Raw genomic sequence first — 14370 nt, 5'->3', positions numbered from 1 at the left:
AATGCTGAGTGTTTGAGCTAATACAGCTTGATAATGAGGGGGCCAGATCCGCTGCCGGTGCAAATGTTATGTGATAAACAGACATTTGGGGAAACAAGCAGAACATCTTGGCAGTTTTCCTTTAGCTTTTTAAGGGTTGTAAATACAAAGTAGAATGTGTTACCGTGAGCCATTTCAAAGGAAGTTGGTTTTGGTTTTTTGTTTGTTTGTTTGTTTGTTTGTTTTAGGAATTTCTAACTTTTCTTCTGAAAACGTAACTTGACGTCTTGATTCTCATTTTTTCCTAACTTAGGCACATCAGAGGCTGTCATCTGTGTCCCGCCCTCACTGAATACATCCTGTTCTGCACACATCAAGTGTGAGGTAAGTTTTCCTAATTGTCACACATTCTTCACACTGATCTCCACCTTCTGATGTGTGGTGTTAGGGTCAACATTGTACAAAGATCTCTATCTGTACAGTAGATTTGAAGCAGGTTTGTTTTAATTGACCTGACCAATATCACTGCTTACCCTAGATACTAGGTCTCTGAGGAATGCCTTTTCAAGGGCAAAAACATCTCATTTGCTTTTAATTTGGGGGCATGAACAGTGAATGTGCCAAGCACAGCAGAATGGTTAGAAGGTCTGCTTGAGGGTACAGATCTGCTCATGTCGCCACGTGAACAGCAGGGAGCAGGAAAGCTGCATGGAGCAGATCCTGGGCCGGAGCCTGAGGAGGCTGGGCCTCCCGGTCAGCTGTCAGGACTCTTTATGCCTCGGGTGAGCGAGCCGAGGTGTAGGGCTGCCGCTGCAGAATCTGGTGATCTGGAGCGTTTCCGTGGAGTCACATTAACGTGGGCTGGCAGGTCGTTTTCTGATTAGGACTAAAGTTCCAAGCACAGCCACACGGGTGTGAGCAGTGGGGTGGGCCAGGCCTCCCGTTTAACACCCTGGATAGGTATCCTCCGTCCTCTTCCTTAGCCTCGGTGGCTTCTGGACACTGTGATGATACCGGGTTGCTAGTTTCTCTCTCTTGAGCGGTGGGGGACGTTCACCTTAGGAAGGGGAAGGAGGGAACCCGCAGTACAGCTCCTCCAGGCACAGTGTGAGCTGCCACAGTCGTTCTGCTTCCTGGGCCCCTGTCTCCTTGCGTTTGTGAGAGAGGTGGTAACATTTGCTGGCACTGGACCGCTCAGAATTTCCACTTTCATCCATTCCATGCTCAGTCCCACATTCAACGTAGGGCCTTTTATTTCAGTTAGGGGTGATGCTCCCTAGGTGGAGAGAGTTGCCTTTGTTACATCTATTTGCTGCAGGATTCTCCAGAGATTTAAAAATATATATTCAAATATATTATAGTAAACCCTAAATATAAATATAAAATTTAAACCCTAAAGATATTAAACCCTAAAGAGTGAGAAAGTAGGAAAGCTTTTTAGAAGTGTTTAATCTGAATTTGATCTATTTCATCAATTATGGTGGTAGTTGGTGGTTGTTCCCAGGGCCTGGGCCTTTAAACTGGCCCTGTGACGAAAGCTGCAGCAGCTTCTCTCAGCTGCCAGCCTCCATCGACTCTTCCATCTTCAGGTCTAAGCCCTGGCATTACTGTCATCCACAGCCTTTACCTAAAAGGGTTGTTTTCAAACTTTTTTTTTAATGATAAAAGTGTGTCTTCAAATAAAACGTGAGGTCTAACCCCAGTAGAGAACACTAAACCAGAACTGCCTTGGCTCAAGTAGGAGGCTGAGACTCTTCTCTTCCAAGGAGCCCTAGGGCAGTTGAGAAGCAGTGCTCTGTTTAAGGAGCAGAGGTTTTCACTCTGTGCCCTTTCACAGCACTTACTTTTATTTTTCCACAGAAACAGAGACTAGATTGTTTAAGGATGTACCCAGAAGAGTTAAAAACATCCCCCTATCAACTGAGTTGGAAATGCTCACCAGGTGAAACTTGGCCATTCACATGCATTGTTTGCCCTTAGTAATTCCACAGCAATCTGCAGCCTTGACAGACTTTGTAAGAACACTTCAATAGGAACTGTGTGTACAAGACTGTATTCTTAAAATGGAACATTTTAATTTGAAGTCCTTTTGCGCACATATTTGAAGTGGTTTCATGATATTAAAAATACCCCAATGACATCTTTAATTTGACCAAAACTTAGCATCTTTGGGTTTTCTTTTAGAGCAGTGAGTTTCTCAAGCAGGTTAATAAAATAGAATCCATCAAGTTGTGTTTCACTGTGACAGAAACGTATGGGATTGATGTGAAACAGTTCAACAATCATGATGCAGTGGCATCTTACGATCTTTCTTCCTTTCTTTTATTCATTCATTCACTCATTCATTCAGCCCTGCTATGGACTAGGCCAGGCATGTAGGAGTGAGCAAAACAAAAAGAATGATACATTTTGGTCTGATATCCTTCATGTGTAGGACATCCCTAGATTATTTTTCCTTTTGCAGATGAGGAAACTGAACGTTGATTTTCCTTTTTGAATTACATTGCCCAGTATTGAGTAGACCAATATGGGTTCAGGGGTGCAAACACATATCCCTGTCTGCAGTCTGCTCCTTGAGTCTGTGAATGATGCCACCTCCAGATAAGCATGTGCAGATTATAAAGGATGCCTTAATTCCTGGGGATGCAGCGGTACCTGGGGCCCAAATGCACCCAAAATGAAAACAAATGTAAACTGTATATTTCACACTCTAGTTTTTTTTTAAAGTTTATTTGGAAAAATTGGACAGTTTAGGAAAATGGACTCTGTAGTTTCCACATGAGGATATTTTTTTTTCATGATAATGTGTCCTGTTTTATGTTTAGTACAGCATTTATCACAGGTAAACTTTATAATTCAAAAACTTGAAATTGTTCCATTTGGCTGCCCTTTAGGTATGGAATTACTTGGAACAAAAACTTGAACACAACACAGTTCCTAATGCCCACTTGAGCTGGGTGCTCTATGTATTTGTTTTTGTAGTAGAGACAATAGTGTTAATTAAGGAAACATTTATTTCACATCTAGGAAATATTTGTATCATTGACATATGGTCACTTTCATTATTGACTTGGCAGTTTTTAATACTCACAAAACTAAATTTTTAAAAGCAGTAGTCATAGTGATTTGGTTTGTACCATTTATCTTGACACGACCTCTCTTGGTGCACGGATGGGTCACACAGGCTTAAAGAGTTTGGAAGTCATCCATCTAGAGTCAAGGTCTCTGCTGGTGGGCTGGATCTGGCACACAGAGGTGTTTTTTTTAAATTCGAAGTGCATTGCCAAGCGTTTAGAAATTGAGAGATTTCACATTTTTTAAAAGTCCAGATTTTCATCTTCTCTTGAAATATCAGAAGATCTGGCAGCATCGAGCCTGAATTCCTATTGGGCAACGCTAGGCTGGAGCCAAATAGCTGCTATATCTTTAGATAGAACATGAACTCTGAAACTTGCCACCATCTCCACCACTCTGTTATCTCCTTAACACTAAGGACAAGGGTCGAGTGCCGTTTTCTGAATGTCTTACTCATTTGTGAGACCTGCTGGGTTCTTACGTGCATGTGTGACTTTTCAGCTCCAGGTCTAGGTGAAATTGCAACTGCAGAGTTAGAGCCATCCTTCCTCCCAAAACCTCAGCATGTGAGTTTTCAGGTGCACGCTGCTGGGTGATGTTCATTTGAAGGGGGTACCTTAAAAGGGTTGAGGGTAAACATCGGAGGGGAGGGATACCTTTTGATGGTGCCTCATTCAGGGCAGGAGCATCAGCCGAGCTGAGAGGAGTCCTGTGATCTCTGTCAGTGCTTTTCAGCCTTTAATATGGAGATTCTGATGCAGCAGGTCTGGGGGCAGGCCTGAGGTTCTGCGGTTCCCAGCAGCTGCTCATACACGGCTATGCTGAGGACTCACCTCTTTGAGTGGCGAGGGAACTCTACCCTAAAGCAGTCCTAAGAAAAAGCAGTCATGCAGTGGTGGTTCTAAATATTCTCTTCCTTTGGCCTGAGAAAGAGAAGGAGATCTTAACCAGGGTCTGTGGGGTTAAATCTTCACTTCTGGTTGCAGCAGGGAAGATTTTTAAAAATTAATTACTTTTAATAGAACACAGCCTGTGTAAAAGACAAATTCAACTTTTATTTTAAATCTTGTTTTAAATTAAGTGCTTCTGATAAAAGAGCTAGATATGTTAAAGATCAAGAATCATGAAGTAGGAATTAGAGCTTTAAATTTTATAATTATAGGAGAATATATTTATGAGACTCTTAGAAACTTATAAATAAGACCACAGAAAATAGGATAATAATCAAATCCCTGGAACTATGATAACCTTGTGAACTATAAAATGATATAAGTCAAGGGAATTCCCTGGCGGTCCAGTGGTTAGGACTCTGAGCTTTCACTGCTGTGGCCCCGGGCTCAATCCCTGGTCGGGGAACTAAGATCCTGGCCAAAAAAAAAAAAGATAGAAATCAGAAAGGAAGAGATCAACAGATTCAAATATATAAAAGTGTGCTGAGACAGTAGATCTTAAGTATTCTCATCCCACACACACAAAATGGTAACTGTGAGGTGATGGCCGTGTTAACTTGATTACGGTAATCATTTCACAGTGTATGCAAATGTCAAGCCATCACATTGTATACCTTAAATATATACAGTTTTTGTAATTATACTACAGTAGAGCTGGGGACAAAATACTGAAAAGGAAAACATGCAGGAAAAGTTTGCAGTGAATTTGACATGCTGATTAGTTTCTGTACTACGCACAGAGTTCATATAGATTATAAGGCCCAGCCCAGGCCCGGCCTGCGGGAGGTGCTCTGTAACTGTTGGCTGAATGAATTCTCCAGTAGGTAGATGGGTAGAAGACGTTCATGTTCTGTCACAGAGTAAATGAATGTGGAATGCATGGGAAAGTGTCCCACCTCACTGGTATGCAGAGACGAGCATTTTCAAACAGCAGCAAGGTTCATTTTTTTGTCTGTTAAATCAACAAAAACAGAAAGAAAACCCGATGCTAATACGGTTGCCTTGGAACCAGTAAACACTTACTCATTGCTGGTAACCTTGTAAGTTGGTAAAAAAAAAAAAAAAAAAAAGCTTTTTGGAACATTATTTGGCAATATATGGCAAAATTCACAAAGATTGGTACCCCTTGATCCAGTAATCCTATCTGGGGAAATGTGTCGTGAGAAACAAGCTGTTCTAAGAAAAGAAGAAAGCTGTACATTATGGGGATTCATCACAGTGTTATTTGTAAGGACAAAAAATGAGAATTTAAACATCCAACATTAGTGCAGTGGTTCATTTATTCGACAGATAGTTTTGTTTAAGTGATTATGATACCTCTGTGTAGTGGAATTCCATGAATCTGTTCAAAATTTAAATTTTGATGGTTGCAGAGCAGTATGAAAGAGTTCGTATAATGCCTCCTTACTAAAAAATGCAGGATACAAAATGGTATATGCACTGTGATTATAACCTTGTCAAGTGATGCGTACATACGGACAAGAACCAGAAGGCGCCTGGACAGATGTAAGTAGCACTCTGTTTGAGGTTTTATTTGTGTTGTCCTATTGTTTGCACATTTTAGAGGAGAGGTTGAGCGTCTTCAGCTTTTACCTCCTGACATCAACACCACTTCGCAAGTAACGATGTTCCCGTTGATCACAAAGTGGGTGTTTAGTAAATAAGTGTGAAACACGCTGAGGACTCCTGCCCAGGGCCTAAATGCCGAGCTCCAATGGTATAGTTCCTTCTTGCTTGTTTTGTTCCACCATCCCGAGCCCCCCTTTTTCTTCCTGGGGTCGGCAGAGAGGCATCTTGATGTCCCACATGACAAAGTGTAAGTGTCTGTCTCGGAGCTTCTCACTGACGTGCAGCAGGGCTGGGGCGTGGACCTTCACGTGTGCTAGAACCTCGGTGGAGCTGCGAGGAAGGGCAGCATCCATGTCGGCTTCTGGTTTCCTTCAGAGAAGCAGCAAAACGCCACCTCAGAAGTCCTGAGCCTTCTCTCGGTGCCCCCTCCCCTCCGGCTCTGTTCCCTGTCTCCCTGCTCTCAGTATACTTTTCTCCTTTAATTAGGTCAGTTACTTCATGTCTGTTTTTCTTTTTTGACATGGTTTCCTCTGGCTGTAGCGCCACATATTTTCCCCATATGTCATTGCCTCTGCAGCTTCGTGTTGCAATCGTTTTTCAAGGGGAACAGAGAGCACGGTGCCGAGGGGGCAGCTCTTGACTCTTTGCCTGCCCTTTGCCTGCATGAGCGGTTCCTGTTTCTTTTGGGCCTAGTTCTGTTTGGTTTTGTAGTCTTCATCATCAGTTATGTTTGGACTGAAAGATACTTAAGTAAAAATAACGGTAAGTCAGAGAGATGTCTGGCAAAGGTGCAGCACATTTGTTAAGGTTGCTGGTTTATTTATCTCCCCTGTCTCTATGGTGACTAAATCCAGGGCTGGGATTTAATGGACTTAATTTTGACCTCTTGTACATCTCCTGACTTTCCCAGCCTCTGATATAGAAGGAATTCATTTTCACTGTAGAAGAGAAACTGCCTCGCTTAGAGAAAGGGTCCTAACTGGACTCTGGAAAAGTGGTATCTCCAGAGTCTCTGATTCTTCTGCTGTCTTTGATCAGAGTTCACGTAGCACTTGTAAGAGAAAGCAGAGAAGTCTTTTAGATAATCATGCGCACGCGTGCACACAACATTACCAGATTACCAGTGGCCCCAGGAAATACTTTTCTTTTCAGTGAAAATAAGGTATTGTTTGGCTATGTGAGTGAACTTTCAGTGAGAACTTTTTGTAAGAGAATCTTTTTTCTAAGAATATTAAATCAATGGGAACATTGATTGGATATTACAGTTTTTTATTTGTAAAAAGTATCTCCTTTATCCATCACAGGATTCTAAGTCTCCATGCATAGAAATGTTCGAACCATATTTCAGAGTTCAAGTGTATTAAACTGTGCCCGTGGAAGTCCACAATAAAGGTTAGGTCTGACTAGGATTCCCACGGAAGAAGTCAGATTTGGACATTAGAATTCAAATCTAGTGTTCTGTCCATACCTAATTGATGTGAAATGAAGACGTGGATCTGTGACCGCTAAGGTAGCTAGAGTCAAATCATCTTCAACTTCGCTTGATTCGAATGATCCTTTAAAACTTTTTATTCTCTTCCATATGATGCTTTGAGACTTACAGGGATACTCCAGCTTTAGGAAGTTTACTAATATACCGAAAATCGAGTCAGAGTGCTTTATTTAATGCTAGGGTGTACTATGTTAGTTTACTCATGGATAATTTATCTATCTGCAAGTCCTTTCATCTTCCTTAGGAAAAAACTCACATATGTAAATTTTCTTTAAAACCAAAACAAAGGAGTTAATAAATGATCAATAAGGATTGTACAAAGACTGAGACAGGAGACATTACTTAAGTGCCCTTACATCCTTATTCTTTAATAAAATATTAGAGTTCAGGTCTGTCATCAAGTTCAGTTCAAGTGCAACAGGAACTTGTGAATATTTAATGTTTTTATTAAGATTTTGTAACATCATAGGACTCAGTAGATATGGAAGTTGTTTTAAGATTTTCTCCATCATCAACTCTTCTATTAATAGTACAAAGACTTGAGAAGCCAATAACAGATGCTCACTTGTGAAAGAGATGCTCACTTGTGAAAGAGATCCATACTTGGAAGACAAATGTTGGGTACTGTTAGGTTCTGGGGTTGAAACCTTGCTCATGTGTCTTATAGCTGTGAACTTAGAAAATTTATGAGATTAAGGTCATAGCTAAATCATACACATTTTATTATGGTTAGTACAGCAAGCCTGGGTGAGGTCAAAGCTTTACAGAAATCAAAACATTAAGGCCCAAAGCTATTAACAGCGCTAGAGGAAGAGCACTTGTATCCTCACTGCTATCCTCGTCACCATCATCATAGCAGCCTTGTGTGTTGAAAGGCCAGTGTGGAGAACTGTGCTGATAATAGTTATAATTTATTTCCTCATCTCTTTAATTCTCAATATTTCAGTTTTGTTTAAACAGCTCTAGGGATCAAATCTATTTAAATTTAAAAAGGATGACATATGTAAAAATGTATTTAGAATAGTAGCCTCATTTTCCTATCCTGTCAACCAGATAAGCTTCCCCCTTTGTATGGCATCTCTCACTGAAGGATCTCCATTTATTGGATGCACAATTCGTTTCTGTAAGAGTTCTTCACCTAGGTAGGAAAGCAGTAGTCCTTAGGTAGTTTGGTGAGAATTTGTGGTCTTTGTAGGTCTCTGGACATCTCTTAAAGCATGTGATATGTGTGTGTGATATGACCGTTTTTATACCTTCTTCAGGGGCTATGAATTAATAGTTTACTTAAGATATTCCAAGTGTTTCTTTCCCAGAACAAGTGGAGTTTTTTCTGTGGATTCTGGTGAGGGATTTGTGTACATAGTTGTCAGTGTATGTGGCTGGGGGTTCGTAATCCATGGTGTCTTTTGCTCACAAAAGTGGTTCAGGTGCTCACTAATTGGAGAGGCTGAGTTCTACCCTTGGCATTGGGCTCACATGATGGCTTTGAACCTGGAAGCAGTACAACACGTTCTGTTATTTGCAGCCCGTCCTTTATGCTCCCAGCTGTGTCCTCTGTACCGTCCGTCCTCGTAGACTTTACATAGGCTCTTGATCCAACTCCTTTGGTCCTTTCCTGTGTGTTCTTCATTTTTATTACTAGAACAGTCTAAGGTACAAATTGAGTCAAGGATTTGGTTGGGGGTCACTGCCCTAAATTGTACTCTGCTTCCCCAGGAAGCTCCTTGGGAGCAAGAATTACTGATGTTTTCTCTGGTGTCCTTCATGTCATTTATGACTTATGCCAGAGGCTTAGTAGGCATTTACTAGAGAGACAGTTAATTGAATGAAAGGCATTATGTAAATTACAAACCATAGCATTACCGCGGCATTACATAGAACAATCTCAGGATCTTTGTTTGACTCCCTGTTCCTCTAATATCAGTATTCCTGATGGTTGGAGCATATTCTCAAATAGAACAGTCCCTCCTACCTGATCCCTTATAGCATGGCATCACATTTTTCTAGCATTTTATTACGAAGTTTTTCAGACAGAAAAGTTTGTTACACAGTGAACACTCCTTGCCCACCACCCAGATCTTATAAGTAAACATTTTGCTAAATTCGCTTTACTACATACCCCTCTGTCCATTAGTCCCTCTTCATTTCTTGGCTACATTTCTGAGCAGCCTGAAGGTGTCCATACACTTTTACCCCTAAACACTGCAGCACGTGTATCATTATGTGGTTGCAATTTTGACATTCTTAGACCTGCTGTCAGATTTGCTAAGATTTCCGACGTTTATTTTGCTGGTGGCTAGAAAAAGATGGTAAGTTGAATGTGAAATAAGCTCCATTTTCAGACCTGGGAGAGTTTTTGTTTCTAACTACCAGCAAGGGAAAAAACACTTTGTATCACTGCCCTTTTTCTCCCACATTACACAGTCACATTATTTGTATTGTTGAAACTTAGGAGGCCAGTCTAAGAAATAAAGTTGAGAGTCTTGTTTATATGGGTAAAACCGGAGAATTGGGGTTGGGGATAGTGGGGCAGAAGATTCGAGTTAGATACTATAAACGATGGGGAAAGGGATTCAGAATCAGGAAGTTACCAGCATGATACCACTTACTTACACAGCTCTCAAGAGGGTTTCATGGCTGTTTATATTACGGAAGGCTGGTAGATTTAATAAACACGAACAGTACAAATAAGAGGGTCCTTCTAACCTATTGGCTTTCACATTATATTCCGTGGAACCCTAGAACTCATAGAAATGTTTCAGAGGTTTCACCAACATTTAAAAATCTAACGTGAATTAGATTTTTAGAAGTGTATCGAACTCTGTAAAGAACACTAATAAAAAACAACAGACATACTCAGCTATGTTTTGTAGTAAATTTTAACATGGTAGAGAACACTTACTGAATGACTTTAAAATAAGTAAAGGTTATTAATGTCAGCTTAAAATAAAATTTTGGATAACACTTATCTGTCATCCATCAAAGTCAGGATAATATTTCTCTTGTGGGAATAAAGACAAAAGGTCTTCAGTGAGACCATTGCACTAAAGCCATGGTGTTAGGGCATCGGCCTGCAAAAGCTGAAGTTACATTTTGGTTTCCAGTTACCGTGAGCACTTATCCATCTGTTATATTTAGAGTTTTTTTTCTAGTACCTTTAGGAATCTGGAAACAGATGAGTATATGCTTTCAACTTGAAACCACCATAAAAGGGGAGAGGTGGTCAAGAGGCTGGAGGCTGGCTCCAGTGTCATCCCTCAGATGGGCTGTGTGAATGGATTTAGGGAACCTATCGAAAGGTCTCTCTCTTGGCTCAAACCGCTTAACACAAGTCTGAAATGTATGGGTGCAGTAGTACAGTTCCTTAGGAGATTTTCAGGGCTTCTTTGATTATGCCCAAAAAGGCTTACAGTGGCTCTGGCAGATTTCTTTCACTTGGAGGCCACCGTACTCACTTTGGTCCCTTCATTCTGGGTGGTATCACATTCTGTGCCTGTGGTCTAAGCCAGTACATGATTGTTTACAGCTACAGTTGATTTTTAAAATGAAATGATGTTGCAGTGAACACCTGTATCCCAAGCATCTGGAGTCTTCCATTAACATTTTACTCTTCTTGTTTGATGATATAGCTAGCCACCCTTCTATCTAGCCATCAATCCGTGTGATTTTGGGATGCATTTCAAAGTAAATATGTGGTAGATTTCACCAGTCAAATAAGTTCATATATTTCACACACTTTGAGTCTGCCTTTTCGAACACTATACAAATATGCCTAAATTGGTGTCGAGTTTAGGCGTTGAGTCCTATGAAAGAAGGTGTCAAATAAATGCCCTCTTTTTACTGGGAAAAATTTAGGAGCCTTATTTTAAAATTCACAGATTTTCTGGGGGACTTCCCTGGCAGTCCAGTGGTTAAGACTCTACGCTTCCACTCCAGGGGGCACGGGTTCGATCTCTGGTCAGGGAACTAAGATCCCCACATGCCGGAGCCTGGCCAAAAAAAAAAAAAAGCCACAGAGTTTCTGGAATTCTGGCATGGAGTTGGAAAAGAATACTGGCTTATTTTTAAATCTGAACTTTTTCGTGACTCAGATGTTGCTGACCTCTGATAGAGAAGGGGGGTATACTTGTAAATTTTGTTTTCATCATTGAGACAGGAGCCAAATAACTTCCAGTTCTTATATAGGGTCAGGGTCATCTTTAAAAGTGTTACAAAATACATCAGGTGTTGGTCACTCCACCAAAATCTGTTGCATTTGGAAAGCAGGGGAGCAGTTAACTAAGGACTAAATTTGGTCTATGCTGGATCCTGTCCCAAACCCTGGTGTCAAGGTGTTAAGTGCCAATTATTAAAAAAAAAAAAAACCACTCTTGTTACAATTGGAACCGTGACACCGGGATGGAGATGAGAGATTTTAGCATGCGGCTTTTGCCCTCTTTATGCTGAAAGCACTCCCTCTGACCTTACAAAGCCGCGTTGTTGTTCTCTTTATTCTCAATCCCCAGAACCCTGTCCAAACATTCTCCCTTGGCTCTGGGGGTTGGCTGGTTATATTTCCTTCTGGAAGTCTTCCCTCACACTCCTGAGTTAGCTGGCGGGAGATCTCTTAAAAGCACTTCCAAGCAGTTTTGCCCCCTCCCTATAGGGGCTAATCCTGCAGTTTCCACTTCAGCTCCAGCTGCCATGGCCTGGGTAGAAGCAGATCTCTGCGATGCTTCCAATCTCTGGACCTTCCAAGAAAATAGGATGTTTAAGAACAAAAAGTTAGTATAGAAAATCTTTGGGGCAGGGATTAGGTGGGGGATGTGAGTGAAGAGCTGGGTGGTTAGATATATCTTAAACATATCAGTAGAACGTGAATTTTAAAAATTACCTATAGGGAGTTGTAAAAATTTAAGCAACGCCCTCAGACACGCTTTAAAACCCGTAAAAAGTCCTTGGCACCACGGAAAGATAATGCCCTTTGGTGTTGGAAGCGACTATTAGGTTGCAAAGGTTTCAGTTCCTCTACTACTGACTTGCTCTTTGATCTCAGAATATGACTGACTTATTCTGTGATGGTTTCATAAGCACCGATAATAAAACTGATTTACTGTATATAGTATAATAGAGACATTTTAAAACTATATCTAGTTTCTGTTATAGCTCAAGTTTTTTGAATGATTAACATTGAGGTATTAACATTAATTTTGTTTGAAAACTGTAGTTTTGTATGTGAATACTTTCTATTGTCATTCGTATGTACAGAACCACCCTTAAGTAAATGATATGTCCACAAATCAGTTAAGAAGGTTCATTTCCTGACTGCAGAACAGATGTTTAAAACACAGAAATTGATTTGACTGTGTACCTGTTGCTAGCAGGAAGGTGGAAAGTTTTCTAGATTTATGATTACGACAGGTGACAGTATGAGCTTCTATTCTTAGTTTGACCTTGCTCCCCTCTCTTAAGGCAAGACACTTAATCTTTTTAACGTCTCAGTTTATCCATCTGTAACACCTGTACTCTTCTTTCATGAAAACAGTACCTGGTTTATATTTGATAGCATTTGAGGACTTGATATAGAAGGTGGCATCAAGGTTCAAATTACTCTGTAGAAATTATTTGTATGTTGAATGATAATCTTGACAAATTACTAATTACTACATTTAGAAAGTTGCAACTCTGGAGGGAATTGATATTTGATATTGTTGTCCTGTGTGTTCTAAGTTACCATCATAACAGTAGGAAAATAAACCCTGTCTTGGCTGTGTTACAAAGGGATTAACTCACTTCTTCAAGTGGTTACTAAATCTCCAGCCCTTTAGACAACAAATAAAAAGTGCACCTTGTTTTATTTAATTTTTCTGGAAAAAAGGTCTTCTGACTAACCTTGGCTTAATTCTTTTTCTTTTGTTGAGAGCTTTCCAAGTTGTAAAGAATGAAGGATAAACCATGTTGGTTACTTAAAGCAACGGAAATTACCGCAGAGGAGCATGCTTTTGATTTTTAGATCAAAGCAAAGAACCAAGATTATGTGGAGCTTGCTTAACATACATTTGTTCCCAGCTACTTGTGCCTTTGCAAAGAATCAAATATTAACTAAATATCAAGAGGATTAAATAGCTAGACCCTAAATAAAACTAAAATACCCGTATGACTATTTTCTATATTCTATATCCTTGGAAATTTGGGCTAACGTGAGAGAGAGAGAATCCCTATCATGGAGATCGCCAGTCTTTTCACAATGATCTGCTACTAGATTTTATGGTGTATGGTGTATAACTGTGTATGTGTTTACTGTGAAAATTTTATAAGTCGTGAAAAGTGAAATCCACTTGAAAAATTAGAAGACACTGTCTGCTTAGGTACAAAGCCTGATTTTTAGATATTTTTTTTTTACAGATATTTTATTTTGATATAACTTTTCAGTTCATATAGTACTTGGACACAAATGATTTGATTTGGTTCCTAAAACAATCCTATAGGGAAAGCAGGATAGGTATTCATGTCCCCATTTTATCAATGAGGAAGAAAAATTAACTTGGCTTGTGAGCAGGTCAGCAGAGTCTGGGGATTCTATCTGGGGTTTTTTATTCCACATCTGTTGCTCATTCCTTAAGTTACAAAACAGTGAAGGCAACCAAACGTCCACTGTTCTTTTCATTAAATGCAAGCATAAAAGGAATTTAACTTTTATAATGTTGTCTCTGTTTATTTTGACAAAGTTAACTTGTAATTGATTTTGCACTTGCTAAAACTTTCAAACTTAAATGTCTTATTTCATAGCTCCTGAATTCATCTCTTCTCTGTACACTTCCTTGTCCAACATGATCATTTATATAGCATTTATTTAGCATTTGTTTCTGACATTAAATGAGTAGACAGTTCGAAGTGAATTAAAATTAGTTTTGTGATTTTTATTATACCCCTGGTCCTCCACACTGACCTGCCACAACACCATGACTGAGGATCCCTGTTTTAACAGCTAACAAAAATTGCTGGTAGACATACTTTTTGATGATTTACATATATTATGCTAATTTATGAACATTAATACCTTTTCCTGAAACCCAAAGAGTTAGTTTTTTTTAATGTTCACTGTGAGATTGGAGTGGGGATACGAGTGACATTTCTTTTTGTTGTTTGTCAGAGAAGGAGGGAGGTACAATCTGAGTTGCTAAATCAGTGACACACAGGGCACGAGTCAACTGGCTTCTGTCAGTTATGCGACCTTTAAAAAACCAAAGTGCCCGTTTCAGAAAAGACTGACTTTTGAGACGACAGACATCAAGCTACTCTTCTTGCAGGGTTCATTTAAAGCTC

At 39.9% G+C, this 14370-nt stretch overlaps 1 protein-coding gene across 1 annotated transcript in view; it reads left to right on the top strand.

Moving 5' to 3' along the window:
* Window positions 1-14370, top strand: part of FHL1 (four and a half LIM domains 1) — a 56893-nt gene that overhangs the window by 20318 nt on the left and 22205 nt on the right. Inside the window, exon 2 of the mRNA XM_057718618.1 lies at window positions 293-363. The gene's annotated coding sequence lies outside the window, so the exon portion shown is untranslated. The remainder of the gene's footprint in view (window positions 1-292; window positions 364-14370) is intronic.

Source organism: Hippopotamus amphibius, chromosome X (genome assembly GCF_030028045.1).
Source record: "Hippopotamus amphibius kiboko isolate mHipAmp2 chromosome X, mHipAmp2.hap2, whole genome shotgun sequence".
In the NCBI taxonomy this organism is placed as follows: domain Eukaryota; kingdom Metazoa; phylum Chordata; class Mammalia; order Artiodactyla; family Hippopotamidae; genus Hippopotamus; species Hippopotamus amphibius.
Note: the sequence above shows the minus strand (reverse complement) of the source record. Positions and strands in the feature narration are given on the sequence as shown.